The sequence below is a fragment of the Schistocerca serialis genome, chromosome 2, assembly GCF_023864345.2.
Source record: "Schistocerca serialis cubense isolate TAMUIC-IGC-003099 chromosome 2, iqSchSeri2.2, whole genome shotgun sequence".
NCBI lineage: Eukaryota > Metazoa > Arthropoda > Insecta > Orthoptera > Acrididae > Schistocerca > Schistocerca serialis.
The window spans coordinates 501,528,947-501,551,512 of record NC_064639.1 but is presented as its reverse complement, the minus strand read 5'-3'; positions in this window follow the sequence as shown (position 1 = coordinate 501,551,512).

Sequence of the window (22,566 nt, the reverse complement as noted above, 5' to 3'; positions counted from 1 at the left end):
CTTATCTGAACCTCTCCAATACTGGGTAAACTTACCACGAGCTTGAATTCCCAGATATTGGCTATCAAAACTGACACCACTGTCTCTGGTCTTGTTTTCTGTCGCCCCTGGAGTACACATGCAGGTTAAAACACCGTATCTGAGCATTGTAGCACCTCTGGCATAATGATTCTCAGTTTCAGTTGAGTGAACACGCAAAGGTACTTACAAACAGAATGTCATCAGCATGTTACACCCTCAAGTGTCCTGTCATCACTGAGTCCAGTGTTTTTTTTAGTTATATACCATTCATACACACAATCAGTTCTTGGCAATGGAATTCTTTTCTGGGAAACAAATGCATAAAATCTGAACAGAGTTTTCAAACTACAGAAAAGGACCACTTGAATAATAATCAGAATAAGTAATTGGGCTCATTGTAAAGATATGTTCAGAACATTGAGGATTTTAACTACATGTTGTGAGTACATTTATCACACAATTATGTAATCATACTGAGAATTACTGCACAAATTGCTCTGTACACAGCTGTGGACAAGATCAAGACTGAACTTACATTTACCAAGGGAAAATAAACATTAAACCCAGAACAGCATTTTCTACTAAGAGATAAAATTGTGCAATAGTTCTCCCATAGAGACTGAAGAGGTCACTAAAACATAGTTACACAAAATGCAGCTGATAAGTATCTTTTAAGAAATGTATTGAAGGATTAATTAGAAGGACTAATCAGATAACATCAAGTAGGGGTTTAGTAAAAAAATTTAACATCTCCATCTTCCACACCATGCTTTTGAACTATAATGCTTTTTTATCTTTTCTGGAAAACTTTACTCAGAGTTCTCCAATTGACAGCACTAGCATTTAATCCCCTTTTCTATGCTCATTGTGTCACTCATTATTAAAGGATGCTAACTCAGTTATTCAGGCAAGCAGATGAGCGGTTGTGCTATGCAAAATGGAAACCAAACATTGTTACCATGGTACTGATGTCAGCTGATAATGTGTGTCCTGTTAACACCACGAAATAATGTGTATGGTGCACATAGTGAACTGTATTAAGAAATGAATGAACAGTGTAGCACAATAGCTTCTCATATTATCAAATAACTTTCTTGCAAAATAATATTTAAGACTAGGGATAAACTGTTCTGACTTGGTACACAAGATCATAAAAGAGATACAATTTATTGGGTCAAAACGAAAATACAGCAAAAGTAGGCTCACAGAGTGACAGCAACAAGAATACAGTGAAGGTAGTTACACATATTGAAAACATTAACAACTGAGAGCCCAGAGGCTCATACATGTCCTTATAAAGATGCTGTCCCTGTCAGGTGTTGCCAGTGTAGCAGTGTGCATGCACAGTGGACCAGATGATGGCAGTCAGTGACCAGGCTGCCCTTGGTGGCCACCTCGGGTAGTTGTAGGCATGGCAATTAAATGTCGGCATGCATTGTGCTGGTCTAGTGGCCTGTCTTACATCTGCTGTGAGTGGTAGATAAAGACACAAACCCACTACTACTACTGAGGAAGCCCCAATTCCTGGAGTAGGTGGGCACAACCCAGCCTGCGCAATCCCTGGAGCAACCAGGGCCAGTGGAATGAGGTGTTCGGTTCACAACCTGAGAAGGAGGCCTTGTGCCAATACTGGGATGCAACTGGTTCTAGTGGCACGCCACAAGTCAGTCTTCATTGCAAACCATGAAGACATGGTGATCATGACAGCTGTGGATGAAGGCAGGAATGGAGAGAGTGAGCCATCCAAATGTCCTAGCCCAGACTGGAGTGCTGGATGTGAACTTGATGAAACTGGTGCTGCTGGGGGTGCCTGCCTGGGGAGGCTGAGTGGAATCCACAGCTGATGGTCATTCAGGAGCTTGGTGGGACTCATGGACCCAGTTAGTGTCATTTTGTAAGAGCTTAAAAAATTGTAACAAATTGTGAGAGCCTCATCAGCCAGGAAATCTTCTATGTGGCTGTGCACCTGTATCTTAAACATCTGGTCAATGTCTTGCCTCGCAGTATGAATGCAAATAGAAGGGAGGTGATGTAATGTAATGTACAAAACTTCTTGAAAGATAGTACCATTAACTGAAGGCCATTGTCTGAAACCAAGATGTAAGATAAGCCTTCTATCAGGAATATCTCCAACAGAGCCATGACAGTCACATCTGCTGTTGCAGATGGATAACAAATGGCAGAAAGAAAGTGAGAAAAAGCAACAAACCAAAGGAGCAATAGTTAGTGCACCATTAGTTTTGTGCAAGAGATCCCCTAGTGACCCTGATATAATTAGTGGAAGTCCTCCTGCCACAGAATCACAACACGGGAATTATAGTTTTCTGTCAACAGGAGAATAATGCCATCCAAGAGGAAGAGGTGATGACGCAATGCATTAAAATTCTGCCCAGGCCGGCAGACCATTGGGCCACCCATGTTGTATCATATGTATGACACATTGGAGCACCAGATGTGACACCATAACAGAGGCAAAATGGGAACTGGTGATGAGAAAGCCATCCGCCTTGTGTCTCACCTCTATATCCAGTCAAAAACAAAACAGTTTCTCCCAGTTGAATAAAGGGTCAGCACCATTGGGGAACCATGAAAGACCATCCACATTTGCATGTTGAGGTGTGGGACAAAACAACAGGCTAAACAGGCTAAACAGGAAAACCAAACGTTTATAGTTGCTAATTACACAAAATTTTTCACCACACAAGAAAACAAGATTCTTTTAAAGGTATAGACAATAACAAGAGCTTCTTTTCCAACCTAAGAATAATGTTGCTGAACTGAGTTAAGCATTTTTCACACAAAGGAATGATGAGCCAGGACCACCTCCACTCCACACTCAGATGCGCTTGAATAGGACCAGATGCTTTCTGGGTTAAAATGCTGCAAGATATGGTGAGGAGAAAAGACTATCTTTAAGCTGCACAAAAGCATCCTCACAGGCTGCAGACCAAAGAAAAGGAGCATATTGTTGAAGCGTCAGATGTGAGGAGTGGGTGACAGTAGCCACTCTGGGAATAAAATTGTTATAGTAAACCTCTCTGCCCAGGAATGCCCAAGTCTTTGTAGATTATGTGAAGGGGTCAAAGCTTTAATGGTGGTGATAGACTATTCCATGGGAAACATACCCCACTGAGAAATTTCATGACCCAAATAAACAATGGAAGGCTGGAAAAAGTAGGACTTAGTGAGATTATGTTTGAGGCCCATTGCATGTAGAACAGTAAACAAAGAACAGATGTTATGTAGGTGATCCTCCATAGTAGCACCTGTAATGATGATATCATCAAGATAGTTAATGCAATGAGTGACAAACATTGTAACCTGTTATAAAAAACACTGAAAGATGACAGTTGCACTAGTGACCTCCAACATTAGCTGCTGATACTGATACAGGCTGTAAGGTGTATTAACCACAAGCAAGTGCTTTGATGTCTTATCCAATGGAATCTGAAGGTAAGCTTTTTACTAGTCAATTTTCAAAAATAATTGACCTCTACAACTTTGTGACCAACTCCTCCAGGCAAGGCAGGGGTTAGTGTCTATTAGTGACTGTGCATTGAGAGTGACCTTAAAGTTGCCACGCAGTCAAAGCTGACCAGACAGCTTTTTTATGGTCACTAAGAGTGTAGCCTATTCACTTGAAGAAATCAGTCTAATCACTTCCAATGATGTTAAGTGATGGAAGGTTTGAGATTTATGCATGCCATGAAATTGTTTGTACAACCTAACCATGGGGCAAACAGATCTGAAAAGTCTGAACACAAAGACTTAAATTCATGATAAGGCATTTGACCTGACGCCAGATGCACCACATCTTTGATAGAAAAACCAAAGGAACAAAGGCATCCAACCCAAACCAATTTTCAGTAAACTTAACCACCAAGCACATAACAGAACGGACATTTGACGTAAATTGTGTTGGCCATGAATTGGCTGAGAATAGGAATCTGCTGTTTGTTATAGCTTACCAATTGATGCTCAATGCATGCCAGTGGGGAGGACCCAAGCCTGGTGTACATCTGTGAGTAGAGTAGGGACAAGAAGGGACACAGCAACCCTCATGTTGAATTGTAGTCTAATGGCTCATCCGTCACCTCCACTTTGATGAAAAGTTTGTTCTGGTCTGCAGACAACAGTGACAACAATGACAAAAGAGTATGAATGTTGGAATCCATTGATTCCTGCAATGACTCCTGTTGGAAGTTGGAAGGACTGGAGGGACGGAGGCAGAGATCAACATATTCCTGCTATGTCACCTTTTATTACATTTACATTTATGTCAAGAGGCCCACTACTTGGAGCATGCTACCTGCTCATACTGTACAAAAAAGGAGGAGCACAAAGGAAGTGATTTTCGCTGTTCCTGCTGCTGATGACATGTTTATCTGCAGTGGCCTGGTTGGCCTGTTTGTACTGTGGCTACCCCCCCCCCCCCCCCCCAGCATGCAGTGGGACTGCATGCTATCAACAACAACGACATCACTCGAAGCCTCTAATTGAATTGACAACCTACATTGGGGGAGACCTTGATTGTGCATCCAATGTTCGAAACCTCTTGCAACATAGGGTCCTCAAGCTGAGAGGCATGCTGATGCACCTCCTTATCTGGGGCTGAATGAATAATTGCCTCATGACATCTGCCTAAGCCTGCCGTAATGAACTGACACTTACGACTGAGACCATGAAGCTCAGATGCCCGAGCACAATAAGATTGTTGCAGCTGTTTGGAACATTTGTAGATTTCCACATGTGCAGCAATCACATGTGTACATTTGCAGTGACAGGAGGACAGCAAACAACACATATAATCAAAAGGAAGAGACACTGGATCTGCAGAGGAGCTTAACTGGCACAATAAGTGATACATATGGGGGGGATTCATGATAAGGAAAGAGCTTTACAGACCTCCTTGTCAACCTCTCAGAACACCATGAAATATTGACAGAGTTACTTCCCACAAGCAATCCAGTCTTCTGTGGAGTCATCATAGGGTTGGAACAGCAGCAGTAAACAAACAGCAGCTTAACCTGTGTCAACATAGCTGACAATTGTTTCTACATGGCCATATGTACCTGCTGTTGATGTACTTTAGTAAAGCCTCCATGGAAGAGCCAAAGGGCAGAAAAACCACAGAAACCAAAACACCTGAAAAGTCAAATCTCACTCATTACCACTTGTGTCTTCACTAGCAACAGACAACAATGAGAATACAGTGAAGGTAGAGTGATGAAATGACAGCAACAAGAATGTTGCATGTCCTTATAAAGATTCTGTCCACATTAGGTGTCACAGGTGACAGGGGTCAGTGACATGACTGCCCCTTGTGACTGCTGTGTGTAGTTGTGGACAGGCATGATGAGTAAATGCTTGAATTTGGAGTTGCAATTACTCTTCATTTCATATCTGTCAAGTAAGAGTTGAACCACTGTAAAACAGTGTCCCTGATCCCATATATCTGCAATTTGTGGAGAAGTAAGGAGTGGTTCACTGAATCAAAAACTTTTTATCAGGTCACAGAATATTCCTGTGACATTTTTACTCTTATATAATGTGGAGCATGGTTCTTGAGTAAACACATTTGTGGCATTTACAGTGCTTTTTTGCTGTTGGAATCCAAACTGGTTTTTAAAAATTATGTCAGTCATAGTAAGAAATTTTTGAATTTCTTTCTGCAATATTTTCAAAACATTTTACGGAAGAGCATCTGATGAGAGTCAGGGTCATAATTCTCCTTATTTTCTGTCAGTCTCGTTACAAATAAAGGTTTTATCTCAGCATATTTCATTTGGAAAACATCCCTGCTCAGAAGACTTGTTTACTGTAACTGGCAGTGGTTGTGAAATATCGTCATACACACCATTTGTTCTACATGTGAGCATTTTTTCTCACCCAGAAGAAGTTTTATTTTTTAAGGATAGTATTTTGTTTTGCACATCCCTTTGGTTCACTGTTTCACATTGTTTATATGTTCTGGTTGTTTTCCAAGCTTATGAAATTTGCCTTGCCCTGTTAGGCTATTATACCTGCATCTGATCTTGCTACATTTAAAAAGAATTCATTGACACAATTTGACATCTGAACAGGGTTTAGTATAACATAATTTTCAAATCTGAATTTTCAAAATCTCATTCACTTTTGACATTGGCTCCTAATTCTGACTGACATTGTTTATATGTTCTGGTTGTTTTCCAAGCTTATGAAATTTGCCTTGCCCTGTTAGGCTATTATACCTGCATCTGATCTTGCTACATTTAAAAAGAATTCATTGACACAATTTGACATCTGAACAGGGTTTAGTATAACATAATTTTCAAATCTGAATTTTCAAAATCTCATTCACTTTTGACATTGGCTCCTAATTCTGACTGAATTTGACTGCATTTGTCTTATTTCTGTGTTGGAGGAGGAGTGTATTATTTGCCATTATTTTAGCTGTCACTAGAACTTTCCTGAATACAGATTTATAGTGTTTACCACACATAACCAAAAGTATTTCTGTTAGATTTTAACTCATTGTAGAGATGTCTCTTTCTGCCACTAGAGAGTTTTATTCCTAGCATAGTCCATTTAAGTCAACAGCTCACTTTCTTTAGCCTAGCTCTAGGAGGAAAAGATTCATTAAGTGGATCTAGCAAAGAGTTTAAGTCCATCAATTGCAAAAATCTTAGACAGGGCCAAGATAATAGCCACTGTGGACGTGGATGGACAATGCAACATGGAGGGAAACTGGGAGTAGGTGTCCACTGCAATGAGCCAGTACTGATTGAGGAAGGCCCCAGCAAAATTTACATGTGGCTTCTCAGGTGGGTGCTGTGGTGTCAGCCAGGAGGAAAAAGATGCCCTGAGGCCTGAATTGCTGAAAACAGTGAGTGCAAGCAACAATAAGCTGTGTTATGTCCCCATCCGTGCCTGGCAAATACAAGTCCTGGCAGGCCAAACCTTTGGTGCATGAGGTCCCCCAAAGACTGACGTGCATAATCCACAGTACACTTTGACATAAGGAAGCAGAAATCACAACTTGGGGAGCAGTGTTCTTCATAGCTAACAACAGAACCCCGTCAGTCACAGAAAGGCAGTGCTAGAGGGAGAGGTAATAACAGAATGGATCCGGGACATGGTCCAGGTGTTTTTCCAGTCAGCCACGCTGCAAAAAAGAGAGGACCTGCTAAGTGCATGATCCACAGTGACAGCTGATGCTATCGTGGCACTAGTGATGGGAAAACCATCGACCATGTTTTGGTTCTCAGTATCCAAATACAAACAAAACAACTCATCCTGATTGAATGCTGAGTCCAGCCTAATCAGAAGGCAAGGTAAGGCATTGGCATTGGCATGTTGCATCGTTGGCTGGTAACAGATCTGATGCTGATAACAGAAGAAGAAAGAACTCACTGCTGCAAACAATGCACCACCTTGTCCAGCACGGAAGCTGAAGAATTAAAAAGAGCAACCAACAGCTTTTGATCTGTGATTAAATGGAACTTGGAACTATACAAGAAGCTGTGAAAGTTCTTGAGGGTGAACAGAATTACTAAAGCATCCTTTTCAGTCAGGCTATATTACTACTTAGAGGGATTTAAAGTCTTAGAAGCATAAGCAATGGTTTGTTCAAACCTGTCCATGTATTTGTGCACCCCCACTGCATCAAGACCATGCTGAGAGGCATCTGTGGCCAACACAAAATGCTGATCTAACTGAAAAGTGGCCAGACACAGGGCAGATTGAAGATTATATTTGAGCAAAGAACTTGGTAACAAGCTGGGGACCAGAAAAAAAGGCACCTTTTTTTTTTTTTTTTTTTTTTTTTTTTTTTTTTTTTTTTTTTTTTTTTTTTTTTTTTTTTTTTTTTTTTTTTGCAAAAGCATGTATAGGGGATAAGCAACAATGGGTGTGTCAGTAAAGCATGTATAGGGGATAAGCAACAATGGGTGTGTCAGTTAGAAAATTATGGTAGTATGTTAATTTACCTAGAAATGCCTAAAGTTTCGTAATAGAGGTCAGCCATAGCAAAACCACGATTGTGTCAACATGGGCTTGATCCCTGTGTGAGAAACATCAAAACCTAGGCACTCAGTTGACCACTGAAAAAATTGAGATTTGGCAAGATTGCACTTGAGACCTACAAACTGTGAGACAGAAAACAATGATCAGAGATTTCCAAGGCAGTCTTTGATTGAAGAACCTGAAACAATAGTATCATCGAGGAGCTGAAGCAGCTGGCACAGAGGCTGTCAGCTGTTCTAAGAAACGATGAAAAATTGTGGATGCCACAAGGCAAGCATTGATACTGATAGGACAAAAGGTGTATTGACAGTGAGAAGGCCTCATCCAAAGGGAGCTGAAGGTATGCTTACAACAAATCAATTTTGGAAAAGTAGTGGCTGTCTGATAATTCTGTGAGCAACTCATCAGATGAGGCAAAAGGCATGTATCTATCATGGACTGTGTTTAACTGTGCCACTGAAGTCACTGCAGAGGTGAAGCTTATCCACTGACTTATTAAAAATGACCAGTGGTGTAGCCCATTCATTGGATAAAATAGGCTGAGTGACATCAAGTGCTGTCAAACAGTCTAACTTGGCCTTGACAGAGTCACACAAGTGACAGGCATCTACTGCACTAAAAAAAAATGAAGTGGAGTGGCCTCTTTCATGGTAATGTGGGCCTGAAAACTGGTAGCACAATCAAGCCCAGGGGAAAACAAAGGTAAAAACTCAGAGCAGAGGGACTCAAAAATTAGGGGGAGAATCAACAAAAGTGCAGGAGCCTCCATGAGACTTGTTTCCCCTACAAAAATTGCTGGGTACCTTAAAACTATTAATCCTATTTAAAACTTTTATATGGTTTTCTGAATCGGGAAATATGCTGCTACAATAACTCACCTTCAGGTTTATCATTCCAGATGCAACCTTCTTTGTGGGAGCAATAGATGCTTCCTTCACCATTGCTTCCACTTGAAAATTGTAGACCAACAAGAACCGCTACCACCTGAAAGATTATAGAGTTGTGATTTAGGCATACATAAGTAGAATGCAAGAATGTAGAAAAAAAGGAAGGGAAAGAAAAAATGAAAGGAAAAAGAAAAGAATGAAACAATGGAAAGCCCAGTTCAAAATGGCAATTATGGAAAGGGTAGATTGCTACTCACTGTAAAGATGACATGTTGAGTTGTAGACAGGAGCAAAAAAAAAAAAAAATACTTCGGTCAAAGCCTTCCAGAGAAAATGAAAACATAAACATACATGAATTCACACAAGCAAGCACACTTCATGCACACATGGCCACTATCTTTGGTTGCTCAGGCCTACTGTAACTGAAATGTGTTCAGTGGTGGCAACAGCCCATGGTGGAGTGGGGAAGGAGAACAGATAGAAGGGAACAGGTGGGGGAAGAAGAAACAGTGCTGCTTGGCAGGATGTGCAGGGACTAGAGGTGGAAGATAAGGTTACTTGGTATAGAGTCAGGAGGCTGTAGGGGAGGGAGGGAAGGGAAAAAAAGGGAATGGAAAGGAGAGGAGTAGAGAAGGGAAAATGATTGGTGGGTACATTGGCAGAGAGCAGTGCACAATGAGAGTGAAGATATGTGAGTTAGAAGAATGTGATATGACAGAGGTGGCAGAAACTGTTGGATGGAGGGAGTGGGGCAGTAAGGAGCCATAGGTTGATGCTGGAATGATTTAGGGAGTAGAGAATATGTTGTAAGGATAACTCCTATCTGTGTACTTCAGAAAAGCTGATGGCAGAGGAGAAGATCCAGATGGCCTGGGTTGTAAAGCAGCTATTGAAATTAGCCATGTTATGTCCAGCTGCATGTTGTGGAACAGGGTGGTCCACTTTGCTCTTGGTTACAGTTTGCCGGCGATCTGTCAGATATCTGGTTGGTAATCATCCTGATATGAAAAGCTGAGCACTGGTCACAGAAGAGCTGGTACGTGACATGGCTGCTTTCATAGGTGGCTTGGCCTCTGTTGGGGTAGGATAAGCATATGACAGGACTGGAATAGTAAGTCCTGGGTAGGTGGATTGCGCAGGTCTTTCACCCGGGTCTCCCACAGGGCTATGATCCCTGTGGCAAGAGGTTGGGATTTGGAATGGCATATGAACGGACTAGGATGTTGTGGAGTTTGGGTAGGTGACAGAACACTACTTTAGAAGGGTTAGGAAGAATCTTGGGTAGGATGTCCATCATGTCAAGGTATGATGATAGCTAATTAAAGCCCTGACAATGGGTGTGGTTCATTTGTCCAGTCTGGTTTGGTAGTAGGTGACAAGTGTAGCTGGTTCTTGGGGATGGTGGGAGGATTTGGGGTCTTCAGGGATATAGCAGGGGAAATCTATATGTGGTCTAAGTCTAGGGGATGGTGCCTGTCTGTGAAGGCATTTGTGAAACCTTCAGCATAATGGGCAAGGGAGCTGCTGTCACTGCATGTACACTGTCTCTCAGAGGCTAGGCTATATGGGAGAGATTTTTTGGTGTACTGTCAAAATGTGAGTACTGTTGGTGGTGGTGGTGGTGGGGGGGGGGGGGGGGGCTTAATATGGACAGAGGCATGGATGGAGCTCTCAGAGAGGTGATGGTCATCATCAATGAAGGTAACACACTGGTTTGAGAAAGACCAAGTGAAGTGCATGGGACCTATGGTGAAGTTGTGAAGGAATGAGGATAGGGGTCCTGACACTGAGTCCATATCATGAAGATATCAGCAATGAACCTAAACCAAATAAGAGTTTTGGGAGACTAGAAAGGTTTCCTCTATCTGGTCCACAAACAGGTTGGCTTCAGAGGTTGTCATGTGGGTGCCCATGGCTGTGACACGGATTTGTTTGTATACCTTCTCTTCGAAAGAGAAGTGGTTGTGCTTTAGGATAAAGTTGGTAAGGTGTATGAAGAAAGAGGTAGTGAGTTTGGAGTCTGAAGGGTGTTGGGAAAGATAAAATTTAATCACAGCAAGACAATAAGCATGAAGGTTGTTGGTGTGTAGGGAAGTGGTAACAACAGTGATGAAAAGATATCCGAGATAAAGGGGTGGGGGCAATGGAGAGTACGTGAAGGAAGTGGTTGGTATTTCTTATGTGGGAGGCTAGATTTTGGGCAGTAGGTTGGAGGTGTTGGTCAATGAAACCCAAATTTCTTTCAGTTGGAGAACATTTAACCAGATACAATGAGATGCCCATGATTTTTGGGTTTGTGGATTTTGTGGAGCATGTAGAAGGTGGGTGTGTGAGATGTAACAGAGGTGAGGAGGAAAATGGATTCAGGGGAATGGCCTAAGGCTTTAAGCAGGGATTGGAGGTCATGTTGGCCTTTTGGGATGGGCTCACTCTTGCAGACTTAATAGGTGGAGGAGTCAGACAACTGCTGGAGATCTTCCACCAGGTAGCCATTGCAGTTCATGATGAGAGAGGTGGAACATTTGTCTGACTGTAGGACCATTAGGTCAGAACCTGTTTCAAGGCTGTGAATTGCTGTCCTCCCTTTGCTGAAAGGTTGATGTTCTTAGGAAGGACCAGGTAAGGATGATGAGGCCAAGGTGGAGGTAAGGAGTTCCTGGGATATGACCAGGGGATAGTTAGGAGAAAGGAGGGAGAACCATGGTTGGATGGTGCTATGAGCTTGGAGAGGCAATGTCCAATGTTGGGATAAGGTTGGCATTGGTTTGAGAGACTGGTGGCAAGAAGCACATCCATTACAGTGATCAGGAGTAGGACAGTAGGTCTTTGAGAAGTCCAATATGGTTAAGCTTGGGTGTAGAGCTGAAGGTAACGCCTTTAGATAGGAGTGGAATTTCTGTGGGGCTGAGGAATTTGGTGGAAAAGTTAAAAACAGTGTTCTGGGATTGTTCTGGCTCTGGGCTCAGTGGAGTGTTTGAAGGAAGCTTAGGGGTATACAGCAAGCTGAGGAGTCAGCTAGGCATGGACTGGGTGCTAAGAGGAGCTGATGAGTAGGAACATTGTGGGTAGGATACTGGTTGGACCATGCTGTGGTTGGACCATGCTGTGGTTGGACCATGCTGATTCACAATGTGCAGCTGAATATAACATGTGTGCTAGCATAAGCTGGTGTCAGAACGCCAGGCAGCAAAGAGATTGCGATAAGTTCGGCAGAGGCCAATAACAGACTTGCAGGAAATGTGCCACCAATGCCCTCTCATCCACCAGTATTTAGATAGCCACCATGGCCAGAGGGCCAGTCTGTTCGAGTCTGTTGCACCAAGTTAAGTTCCAGTGTCAAAGTCATGGAACAGTGGGAATCACAGTAGCAGTTAAGTCTGCCACTAACTCAGAGGTAGGCAGCATATAGAAACCATAATTGTGAACATAGCAGAATTTGTACTTCACCACCAGTGAGGCTAATGTGGACTATACAGAAGAACTCGTACCACAATGATGATCTTGAGATAAGTAACTTTCTATTTTTGTGAATAAAGAACCAAGTTCATCTATGGGTGCAGTTTGTGTCATAGAAAGAGGATACCGGCCACCAAAAACATCTCCTTGCTCCCATGGTATAGCTCTACAAAGACAACGAGATGACATAAAAGATGGCGAAAAGAATCCTTCAGTGAAGAAGAATGTGCTTGCTTCTCTTGTGTTTCAGATTGAAAGGGTGATCATATTCAAGTGATGGTAAAATTTTTGTTGTGTTCTTGCATGTATTCCAGGAGGGGAGCTGCAGAACTAATCAACTTTCTCTATAACCCATGGCTACCCCACCCCCTCCATCCCCTGCCCTCACACCACAACCACAGATGGCCAAAGTGATGGATCTAACACAAGCTTTTCAGTTTCAGAACCAACATATTGGTGCCTTGCTGAAGACAGAACAACAACTTCTGGCTGCACAAGCACAACAATAGAAGCCAACCAACTGACACACCCAACATGCCGACCAGCGTACCACCATTCAGGTAATTTAATGACACAGAAGAGGAATTACTCAAATACGATAAGTGATAAGAAGTGCAATAGTATCGAAGGAAATTGACGGAGATCCGAAATGTGAAATGATTTGGGTGAAGGTCATGGTTAAAGCAGGCTCAGACATGGTAATTGAATGTCTCTATAGGCCCCCGGGCTCAGCAGTTGTTGTGGCTGAGCACCTGAAGGATAATTTGGAAAATATTTTGAGTAGATTTCCCCACCATGTTATAGTTCTGGGTGGAGATTTTAATTTGCCAGATATAGACTGGGAGACTCAAATGTTCATAACGGGTGGCAGGGACAAAGAATCCAGTGAAATTTTTTAAAGTGCTTTATCTGAAAACTACCTTGAGCAAAACCGACTCGTGGCGATAACATATTAGACCTTCTGGTGGCAAACAGACCCGAACTATTTGAAACAGTTAACGCAGAACAGGGAATCAGCGATCATAAAGCAGTTACGGCATCGATGATTTCAGCCGTAAATAGAAATATTAAAAAAGGAAGGAAGATTTTTCTGTTTAGCAAAAGCGACAAAAAGCAGATTACACAGTACCTGATGGCTCAACACAAAATTTTTGTCTCAAGTACAGATAGTGTTGAGGATCAGTGAACAAAGTTCAAAACCATCGCACAATATGCGTTAGATGAGTATGTGCCAAGCAAGATCGTAAGAGATGGAAAAGAGCCACCGTGGTACAACAACTGAGTTAGAAAACTGCTGCGGAAGCAAAGGGAACTTCACAGCAAACATAAACATAGCCAAAGCCTTGCAGACAAACAAAAATTACGCGAAGCGAAATGTAGTGTGAGGAGGGCCTTGGGAGAGGCGTTCAGTGAATTCGAAAGTAAAGTTCTATGTACTGACTTGGCAGAAAATCCTAAGAAATTTTGGTCTTATGTCAAAGCGGTAGGTGGATCAAAACAAAATGTCCAGACACTCTGTGACCAAAATGGTACTGAAACAGAGGATGACAGACTAAAGGCCGAAATACTAAATGTCTTTTTCCAAAGCTGTTTCACATAGGAAGACTGCACTGTAGTTCCTTCTCTGGATTGTCACACAGATGACAAAATGGTAGATATTGAAAAAGACGACAGAGGGATAGAGAAACAATTAAAATCGCTCGAAAGAGGAAAGGCCGCTGGACCTTATGGGATACCAGTTCGATTTTACACAGAGTACGCGAAGGAACTTGCCCCCCTTCTTGCAGCGGTGTACCGTAGGTCTCTAGTAGAGTGTAGCGTTCCAAAGGATTGGAAAAGGGCATAGGTCATCCCCATTTTCAAGAAAGGACGTCGAACAGATGTGCAGAACTATAGACCTATATCTCTAACGTCGATCAGTTGTAGAATTTTGGGACATGTATTATGTTCGAGTAGAATGACTTTTCTGGAGACTAGAAATCTACTCTGTAGGAATCAGCATGGGTTTCAAAAAAGAGGTCGTTTGAAACCCAGCTCACGCTATTCGTCTACGAGACTCAGAGGGCCATAGGCACGGGTTCACAGGTAGATGCCGTGTTTCTTGACTTCTGCAAGGCATTCAATACAGTTCCCCACAGTCGTTTAATGAACAAAGTAAGAGCATATGGACTATCAGACCAATTGTGTGATTGGATTGAGGAGTTCCTATATAACAGAACGCAGCATGTCATTCTCAATGGAGAGAAGTCTTCCGAAGTAAGAGTGATTTCAGGTGTGCCGCAGGGGAGTGTCATAGGACCGTTGCTATTCACAATATACATAAATGACCTGGTGGATGACATCGGAAGTTCATTGAGGCTTTTTGCAGATGATGCTGTGGTGTATCGAGAGGTTGTAACAATGGAAAATTGTACTGAAATGCAGGAGGATCTGCAGCGAACTGACGCATGGTGCAGGGAATGGCAATTGAATCTCAATGTAGACAAGTGTAATGTGCTGCGAATACATAGAAAGATAGATCCCTTATCATTTAGCTACAAAATAGCAGGTCAGCAACTGGAAGCAGTTAATTCCATAAATTATCTGGGAGTACGCATTAGGAGTGATTTAAAATGGAATGATCATATAAAGTTGATCGTCGGTAAAGCAGATGCCAGACTGAGATTCATTGGAACAATCCTAAGGAAATGCAATCTGAAAACAAAGGAAGTAGGTTACAGTATGCTTGTTCGCCCACTGCTTGAATACTGCTCAGCAGTGTGGGATCCGTACCAGATAGGGTTGATAGAAGAGATAGAGAAGATCCAACGGAGAGCAGTGTGCTTCGTTACAGGATCATTTAGTAATCGCAAAAGTGTTATGGAGATGCTAGATAAACTCCAGTGGAAGACTCTGCAGGAGAGACACTCAGTAGCTCGGTACAGGCTCTTGTTAAAGTTTTGAGAACATACCTTCACCGAAGAGTGAAGCAGTATATTGCTCCCTCCTACGTATATCTTGCGAAGAGACCATGAGGATAAAATCAGAGAGATTAGAGCCCACACAGAAGCATGCTGACAATCCTTCTTTTCACGAACAATACGAGACTGGAATAGAAGGGAGAACTGATAGAGGTACTCAGGGTACCCTCCGCCACACACCGTCAGGTGGCTTGCGGAGTATGGATGTAGATGTAGATACTTGATGCAGTTCCAAGCTCTTTGTGCAGTTCATTAGTTCAATTTACTGTGAAGCTACAATAATCTCTTTCAATTGGAGGGTCCCCAGTGTTCAGGTTAATACAAAATCTATTTCAACTGCAACTACTGACAAACTCAGTTGTGACGAAGTAATCATTGCAGTAACTCAATACTATGATCAGCAAGCTACAGTAGTTGCAGCCAGATATAACTTTTTTATTTGCAGAATAAGCCAGAACAGACATACTATCAGTGGTATAAAGAATTAACAGACATGAGTAGGAAGTGTAAATTTAAGTGAAGTTGTGGCAACATTTACAGTGATTAATGACTACGGATGTTATGACATTCAGCATAGAATATGGGAACAGATCCTCAAGTACTCTGATCCTTCACCTCCTCAAGTGTTGCCAGTCTTAGAGTAATATGATTCAGGTGCCATAGCAGCTGATAAATTTGACCAGGCCCCAACTTGTCAGGTCGAGTCGCCCCTTGGTCGCAACCGCCCAACTAGCCACAACACTGAGCGTGTACACAACTCAGCAGACAGCCATGTAAACATGTAAACAGATCTGTAAACTTAGTGAAGTCGTGCCCTAGATGTCATGCTCACCATAAAATGCAAGACTGTTCATCATGTAACACAAAGTGTTTCACATGTAGAAAAAAAGGTCATGTCCAAGCAGTTTGTTTGCAATGGCACAGAAATGCCAATTTTGCCTGCTCCCAGAAAAAATATGCTCATGCACATGCTGTGAACGCTGTGTTTTTCAAACCTACAACAGGTCCTGACAAAAGTGAGATTATGTGCCTTCTCCTCACCCTAGCACTGTGCAGCGATGTTCTAACAAACTATTTGTCTCATTACAAATTGCTGGCTATCATGTGAACTTTTGCAGCGATGTTCTAACAAACTATTTGTCTCATTACAAATTGCTGGCTATCATGTGAACTTTTGCAGCGATGTTCTAACAAACTATTTATCTCATTACAAATTGCTGGCTATCATGTGAACTTTCATTTAGACATGGGTGCATCAGTCACTTTGCTTAATCGTGCCATATACAAGCAATTAGGCTCACCATGCCTTTCTAAGTCTAGCAAGCACCTCATTGCTTACAACAGACAGGAAATTCCACGGCATGGTCAGTGTAGTTTGCCTGACACTTATAAATATCTTACTAGGACAGTGAATTTTACTGTGTTCAAATCCAGAGACAGTGAGAACATTTTCAGTTTAGATGCCTTTGATTTGTTTGGCCTTAACATTCACGACAATGTACTGGCAGTCTACAGACAATGTAGATAGCTTGCTCAAAGAATTTACTGAACTATTTTTGAAGGAATGGGAAAAGCTAGAAACTTTGTAAATCATGTTACATTGAAAGACAATGCCCAGCCCAAGTTTTTTCAAGCCCATCCTGTTCCAATTGCTTTAAGGGACAAAGTAGCCAGTGAATTGAAAGAATTGCAAGACAATGGTTTAAATGCTCCCATTCAAGATAGTCAATGGGCAAGTCCACTCGTTTGGTTGCCTAAGCTTTTGGTTGTATTTGCATTTGTGTTGACATGAGGCCTACAGTCAACCTACAGACAGTGGTTGACACTCATCCTTTACCTCACCCTGAGGAACTCAAGGACAGGCTTGGTGTAGGACATTACTTTTCTAAGATAGATTTGCTTGGTGCCCGTTTGCAAATTCCATCAAATGAAGAATCACAGAAAGTGTTCGTTGTAAGTACACACTTAGGACTGTTCAAATATTTGCATTTGCCCTTTGGCAGTGTTTCCACACTTGCCATTTTTCAGTGTTACTTGGAACAACTGACTGCTAAAGTACCATTTTGTTCAAACTACCTTGATGATGTTGTCATCTCAGATTGTACACCAAAGGAACACACTGCCAATCTGTGTACTCTATCTTGAGTGTTGGCAGAAGCAGGACTCAAGTGTCGTCTCGAAAAGTGTGACTTTTTCAAACTTAACTACAGTACTTACATCATGTGATAAACAGTCTCCATGTACACCCCCTCCAATCTCATTTTCTTGCTATCCGTCACCTGCCTGTTCCTCGCAATGTGTCTGAACTGCAGTCAGTAATAGGCAAGATGACATACTACATTCAATTCATACCGAATGCTGCTCATAGCACAGCTCCATTTCATCGCTTGCATCACAAAAATGTATCTTTCGTATTGACTAAAGACTATCAAGATGCATTTCAGAAACTCAAAAATACCTTGTGCCATGACAGATGTTTAGTGCATTTTTACCCCGCCAAGCCAGTAGTTTTGCAAGTCAATGATTTTTCGTGTGGAATCGGTGTTGTGCTTGCACACAAAATTGGTGCACAAGATAGACTGATTGCTTTTGCCTCAAAGTTATTAACTCAAACTCAGTGTAATTATTCTCATATAGAAACAGAGGCTCTCACTACTGTGTATGGCGTGACAAAATTCCATCACTATTTGTATGGTCACAAGTTCTATTAAGTGACAGATCATAAGCCTTTGCAGTCCTTGTTTCATCTGTCAAAGCTGATTTCTATGCACACTGCCCAAAAATTGCAAAGCTGGGCTTTGTTGCTTTTGCAGTATCAGTAAGAAATCATTTACAGACGTACAGCAAAGCATAGCAGTGCAGACACCTTATCTCACCTTCTGATTGACCTAGACTCTGATTTTGATGCATCTGCTGCATCTTGTTGCCAAATCGATGTGCAGGACTCAGAATTGCTGAAATCCTTTCCCTTGCACTACAGAAAAATTGCACAGACCACAAAAGCAGATCCAGATCTCAAGATTTTGTTGCATGATATTCACACGTCTTGCCCCCATTCATTGAACAGTATCCAAAACTCAGTTGTGTGCCAATATTTTGCAAGGCAGAATAGCCTTTCAGTTCAACAGAGTGTGATTCTAGTTCAAAATGACAATGGACAATCCCGTGAGCTTATTCAGTGTTGTAAAAGAATGTGTTGTGATCGCTCCATCAAGGACATTGGGAAATTGTTCACACTAAACAGTTAGCGTGACAGGACTGTACTTGGCAGGGCATGGATGCCTACATTGAACAGATGATGTCACAGAGACCCGCATGTGCGGTAAACCAATCCACTCTGCACACAGACATTTGAAACTTAGCCTAAGACTCAGTTGCTATGGCAATGGGCGCACATAGACTTTGCAGGACCATTTTGGAACACTTCTTGGCTCATAGTGGCAGACTCTTTTAGTAAGTTTCCATTTGCGGTGCCTATGAGCTCTACCATGTCATGTAGCACCATTCGAGCACTGTCCTCAATATTTTGCATAGAAGGTTTGCCAGAAGCACTTGTGTCAGACAATGGACCACAGTTCACATCATGTGACTTTGAACAATTCTGTGAATGCAATGGCATTCATCGTCTAACAAGTGCTCTGTTTCACCTGCAGTCCAACAAAGAAGCAGAACACTTCGTACACATTTTCAAGTAACAGATGTCAAGCTTCGAACCACCCACGGGAACAGGCTGCAACTCTTTCTCATCTCCTATTGGTCCCACACACAAGACAGAACACCACCAGCGGAACTTCTGCATGGCTACCATCATTGGATGCTGCTACACTTGCTACACACACCACAGCATCCAGCACCACCCATGGTCCACAAGTATCACTTTGCACCATGTGATCTTGTTCTTTTCAGGGTTTATGGCAACTGTGGGCTCTGGAAAAGAACCATGATCCAGGAACCCATTGCTTTTATATGTATTTAATTGCAGGTCCCAATGGTATGCAGCGCCGCCACCAGAACCAAATTCACGCATGTCATTTGCCCCGTGATTCTGCTGCTTTTTTTCCCTCCGGTTTATGGCTTCACAGGACCGCACAGCCTTTGCAGCCATCAGGTGGTGCCACCAGGTCCCCCCTCTCCCCCTGCACCCCCCAGGATGAACAGATGGATGATGTGCCCCCATCCCCGCTGTCCCCGCTCGCCGACCCCATGGACCTAGACCCACCATCACCGTCGCCTTCATCGCCCCAGCGCATGCCGTCAGGCCTGGACGTGTGCCCTGGCAGCAGTTTTCTGGAGGATGTTCCTGTTGTCTCACAAGCCAGATGGTGGGGTATGGTTGGGAGTATGCCATCCTCCATAGTCACAACTCCCAGCTCATGTCTACGTACAGTGTTCTCCCTCACTCCCCGTTGTCATTCGCAACCTCACTACATGACAGCTGTGCAGCATTTTGAGAGGAAGGAATGTGCTGGTGTAAGCTGGTGCCACTACACCAGGTGGAAAAAAGGTTGTGAGAAGATCGACAGAGTCCAAAAGTGGAGCCACACGAAATGCGCCGCCAACACCCTCTCAGCCGCCAGTATTTAGATAGCCACCACAGACTGGAGGGCCAGTCTGTTCAAGTCTGTTGCATGAGTAGGTTCCAGTGTCAACAGTTGCAGCACTGTGGGAATCACAGTAGCAGTTAGTTCTGCCACTAACTCAGAGACAGGTAGCACATAGGAATCATATTTGTGAATGTAGCGCACTTTGTACTTAACCAAAAGTGAGGCTAATGTGGACTATACATAAGAGCTTGTACCACAGTGGTGATCTTGAGATAAGTAACTTTCTATTCTTATGAATAAAGAATCCTGTTAATCTATGCACACAGTTTGTGTTATAGAAAGAGGATACTGGCCACCAAACAACATCTCTTTGCTCCCATGGTACATATCTATAGAGACAACAAGGCAACATAAAAACATACTTGAATGCAATGGCTACTTCACAACCCAGGCCATCTGGATCCTCCCCTCCATCACCAGCTCTTCCGATCTGTGTAGATGGGAGTTATCCTTACAACACATTCTCCACTCATGAAATCATCCCAACCTAAACCTACGGTAAACCACTGTCTCCACACCCTCCACCCAACGGTTTCTGGACTCCTGTCCTATCACCTCCTCCACTCACAACCCCTTGCCCTTATGCTGCACTGCTCTCTGCCTTTTCACCCACCAGTCTTCCCCTTCTCTGCTCCCCAACTTTCTGCTTTGCCAGGCAGTAGTGTTCCCTCATACCCCATCTGTACCCTGCCACCCCACTGCCATCCACACTCCACTATTGATTGTTGCTCTCATTTGATGCATTTCAGTTGCAGTGGTCAGGTGTGTGTGTGTGTGTGTGTGTGTGTGTGTGTGTGTGTGTGTGTGTGTGAGGTGTGCTTGCTTGTGTGAATGAGTGTATGTTTTTCTTTTCTGATGAAGGCTTTGGCCAAAAGCTTAATGAGTAGCAGTATTTTTGCTGTGCCTTTGTGCAATGTTTCATCTTTATGGTGAGTAGCAATCAATCCTTTCCATAATTATACAGGAAAAGGTGAGATATCCTTTTCTCAGAACTACTAGGTTAGCTACGCACCACTGTCATGAGTGGCTGTTGATATCAGTTATTTAGTTGCCTTCATATTCAGATATATATTCTTGGGAAATAAATAATTGAACAAATAAAGGTAACATACAAATTGTATACTTGCATTGAGTGGTCAACAGGTGCAGGAAAAAGACTGAAAACATTGCTAAGCTTTCTGATGATGTCTTACTTTAGAGCAGACAAGTATAGAATATCTGTACAGTTGCAGAGTTACATTGGCCCAGCTGCCCACATATTCCCAGCACTGCAGTTCAACTGGAATATGGCGTTGTATTGGGTGGATCTGGAAAGAGGAGAAAGGTGGCAGGAAAGGGAAAAGAGGGTTGGAGGGAAACTGGCTGATGTCTGGGATAGAGAAGCACCAATTGCATTGCTGATACAGGCAGGTGGAGTAGTTTGTAACCAGGACCATTCTGGGATAGATGGATGTGTTATAAGAACAATTCACATCTAATTTGTTCATAGACACTGGTGTTCAGCAGTAGCACAGTTTGTGGAGCAGCCACTGAAGTGAAACATACGAGATGTGATTAAAAAGTAACAGGAATTTCTTTAACTTTGCAGGCTTAATGCACCCGATTTTCAAATTTGTTTTATCTTGTTGCCATACATGTTCCTGATTTACATTAGCATTTCAGCTGTTTTGAACATTTAATTTGTTGTTGACAGTTGGAAAGGTTATATATGTTTTTGAGTGCTTGGCAAACTTTTACTTTCACAATGGAAGATCAAAGTATTTGCATTAAATTTTGCTTGAAAAATGAAATAAAGTGTGGCACTGCTTTCAAAATGTTGACTGTGGCTTTTAGTGAATCTGCTATGAGTTACAAGTGGTATAAACATTTCAGAGAAGGTCAAGATATATTGAAGTTGGTGATCACCCTGGATGCCCTAGCGCATCAATTACTGATGACAATGTGGAAGAAGTGAGGGAAATGGTTTCGTAAAATCATCGACTCACCATTAGAGAGGTTGCTGATGATGTAGGCACACCCTTTGGCTCATGTCAAGCAATTGTTTCAGAGGTTTTGGGCATGAAATTTATGGCAACAATGTTTGTCTGGAATTACTGAATTTTGATGAAAAATGTCACATAGACAATCACTCAGGAACTGCTGAATGAAGTCTACTAAAGAGAGTTAGAACAGATGATGAAACATGGGTACACATGTATGACGTCAAGGATAAGGTCCAATCATCCCAATGGAAACTATCTGAAGGGACAGAAAGAAAAGTTCAGTTACATGTGAAGGTTCTTCTCATTGTTTCCTTTGATTCCAGTGGGATAGTGCATCATGTGTTCCTGCCTTATGGTTGTACAATCAATAACGAATACTATGTGGAAGTTATCCACCATTGTCAAGAAGCAATCTGAAGAAAATGACCAGAACTGTGGCAAAACGAATCATAGAAGTTGCATCACAATAAATCTCCCGCTCCCACCTCAATGCTTGCTTGTGATTGTTCGGAAAAAAGAAAAAAAAATAAAATAAATAAATAAATAAATAAATAAATAAATAAATAAATAAATAAATATTATTATATTGTCTCATCCAATGTCTTCATCAGGCATCTGCAACTTCTTTCTGTTTTTGAGGCATGTTGTTTTG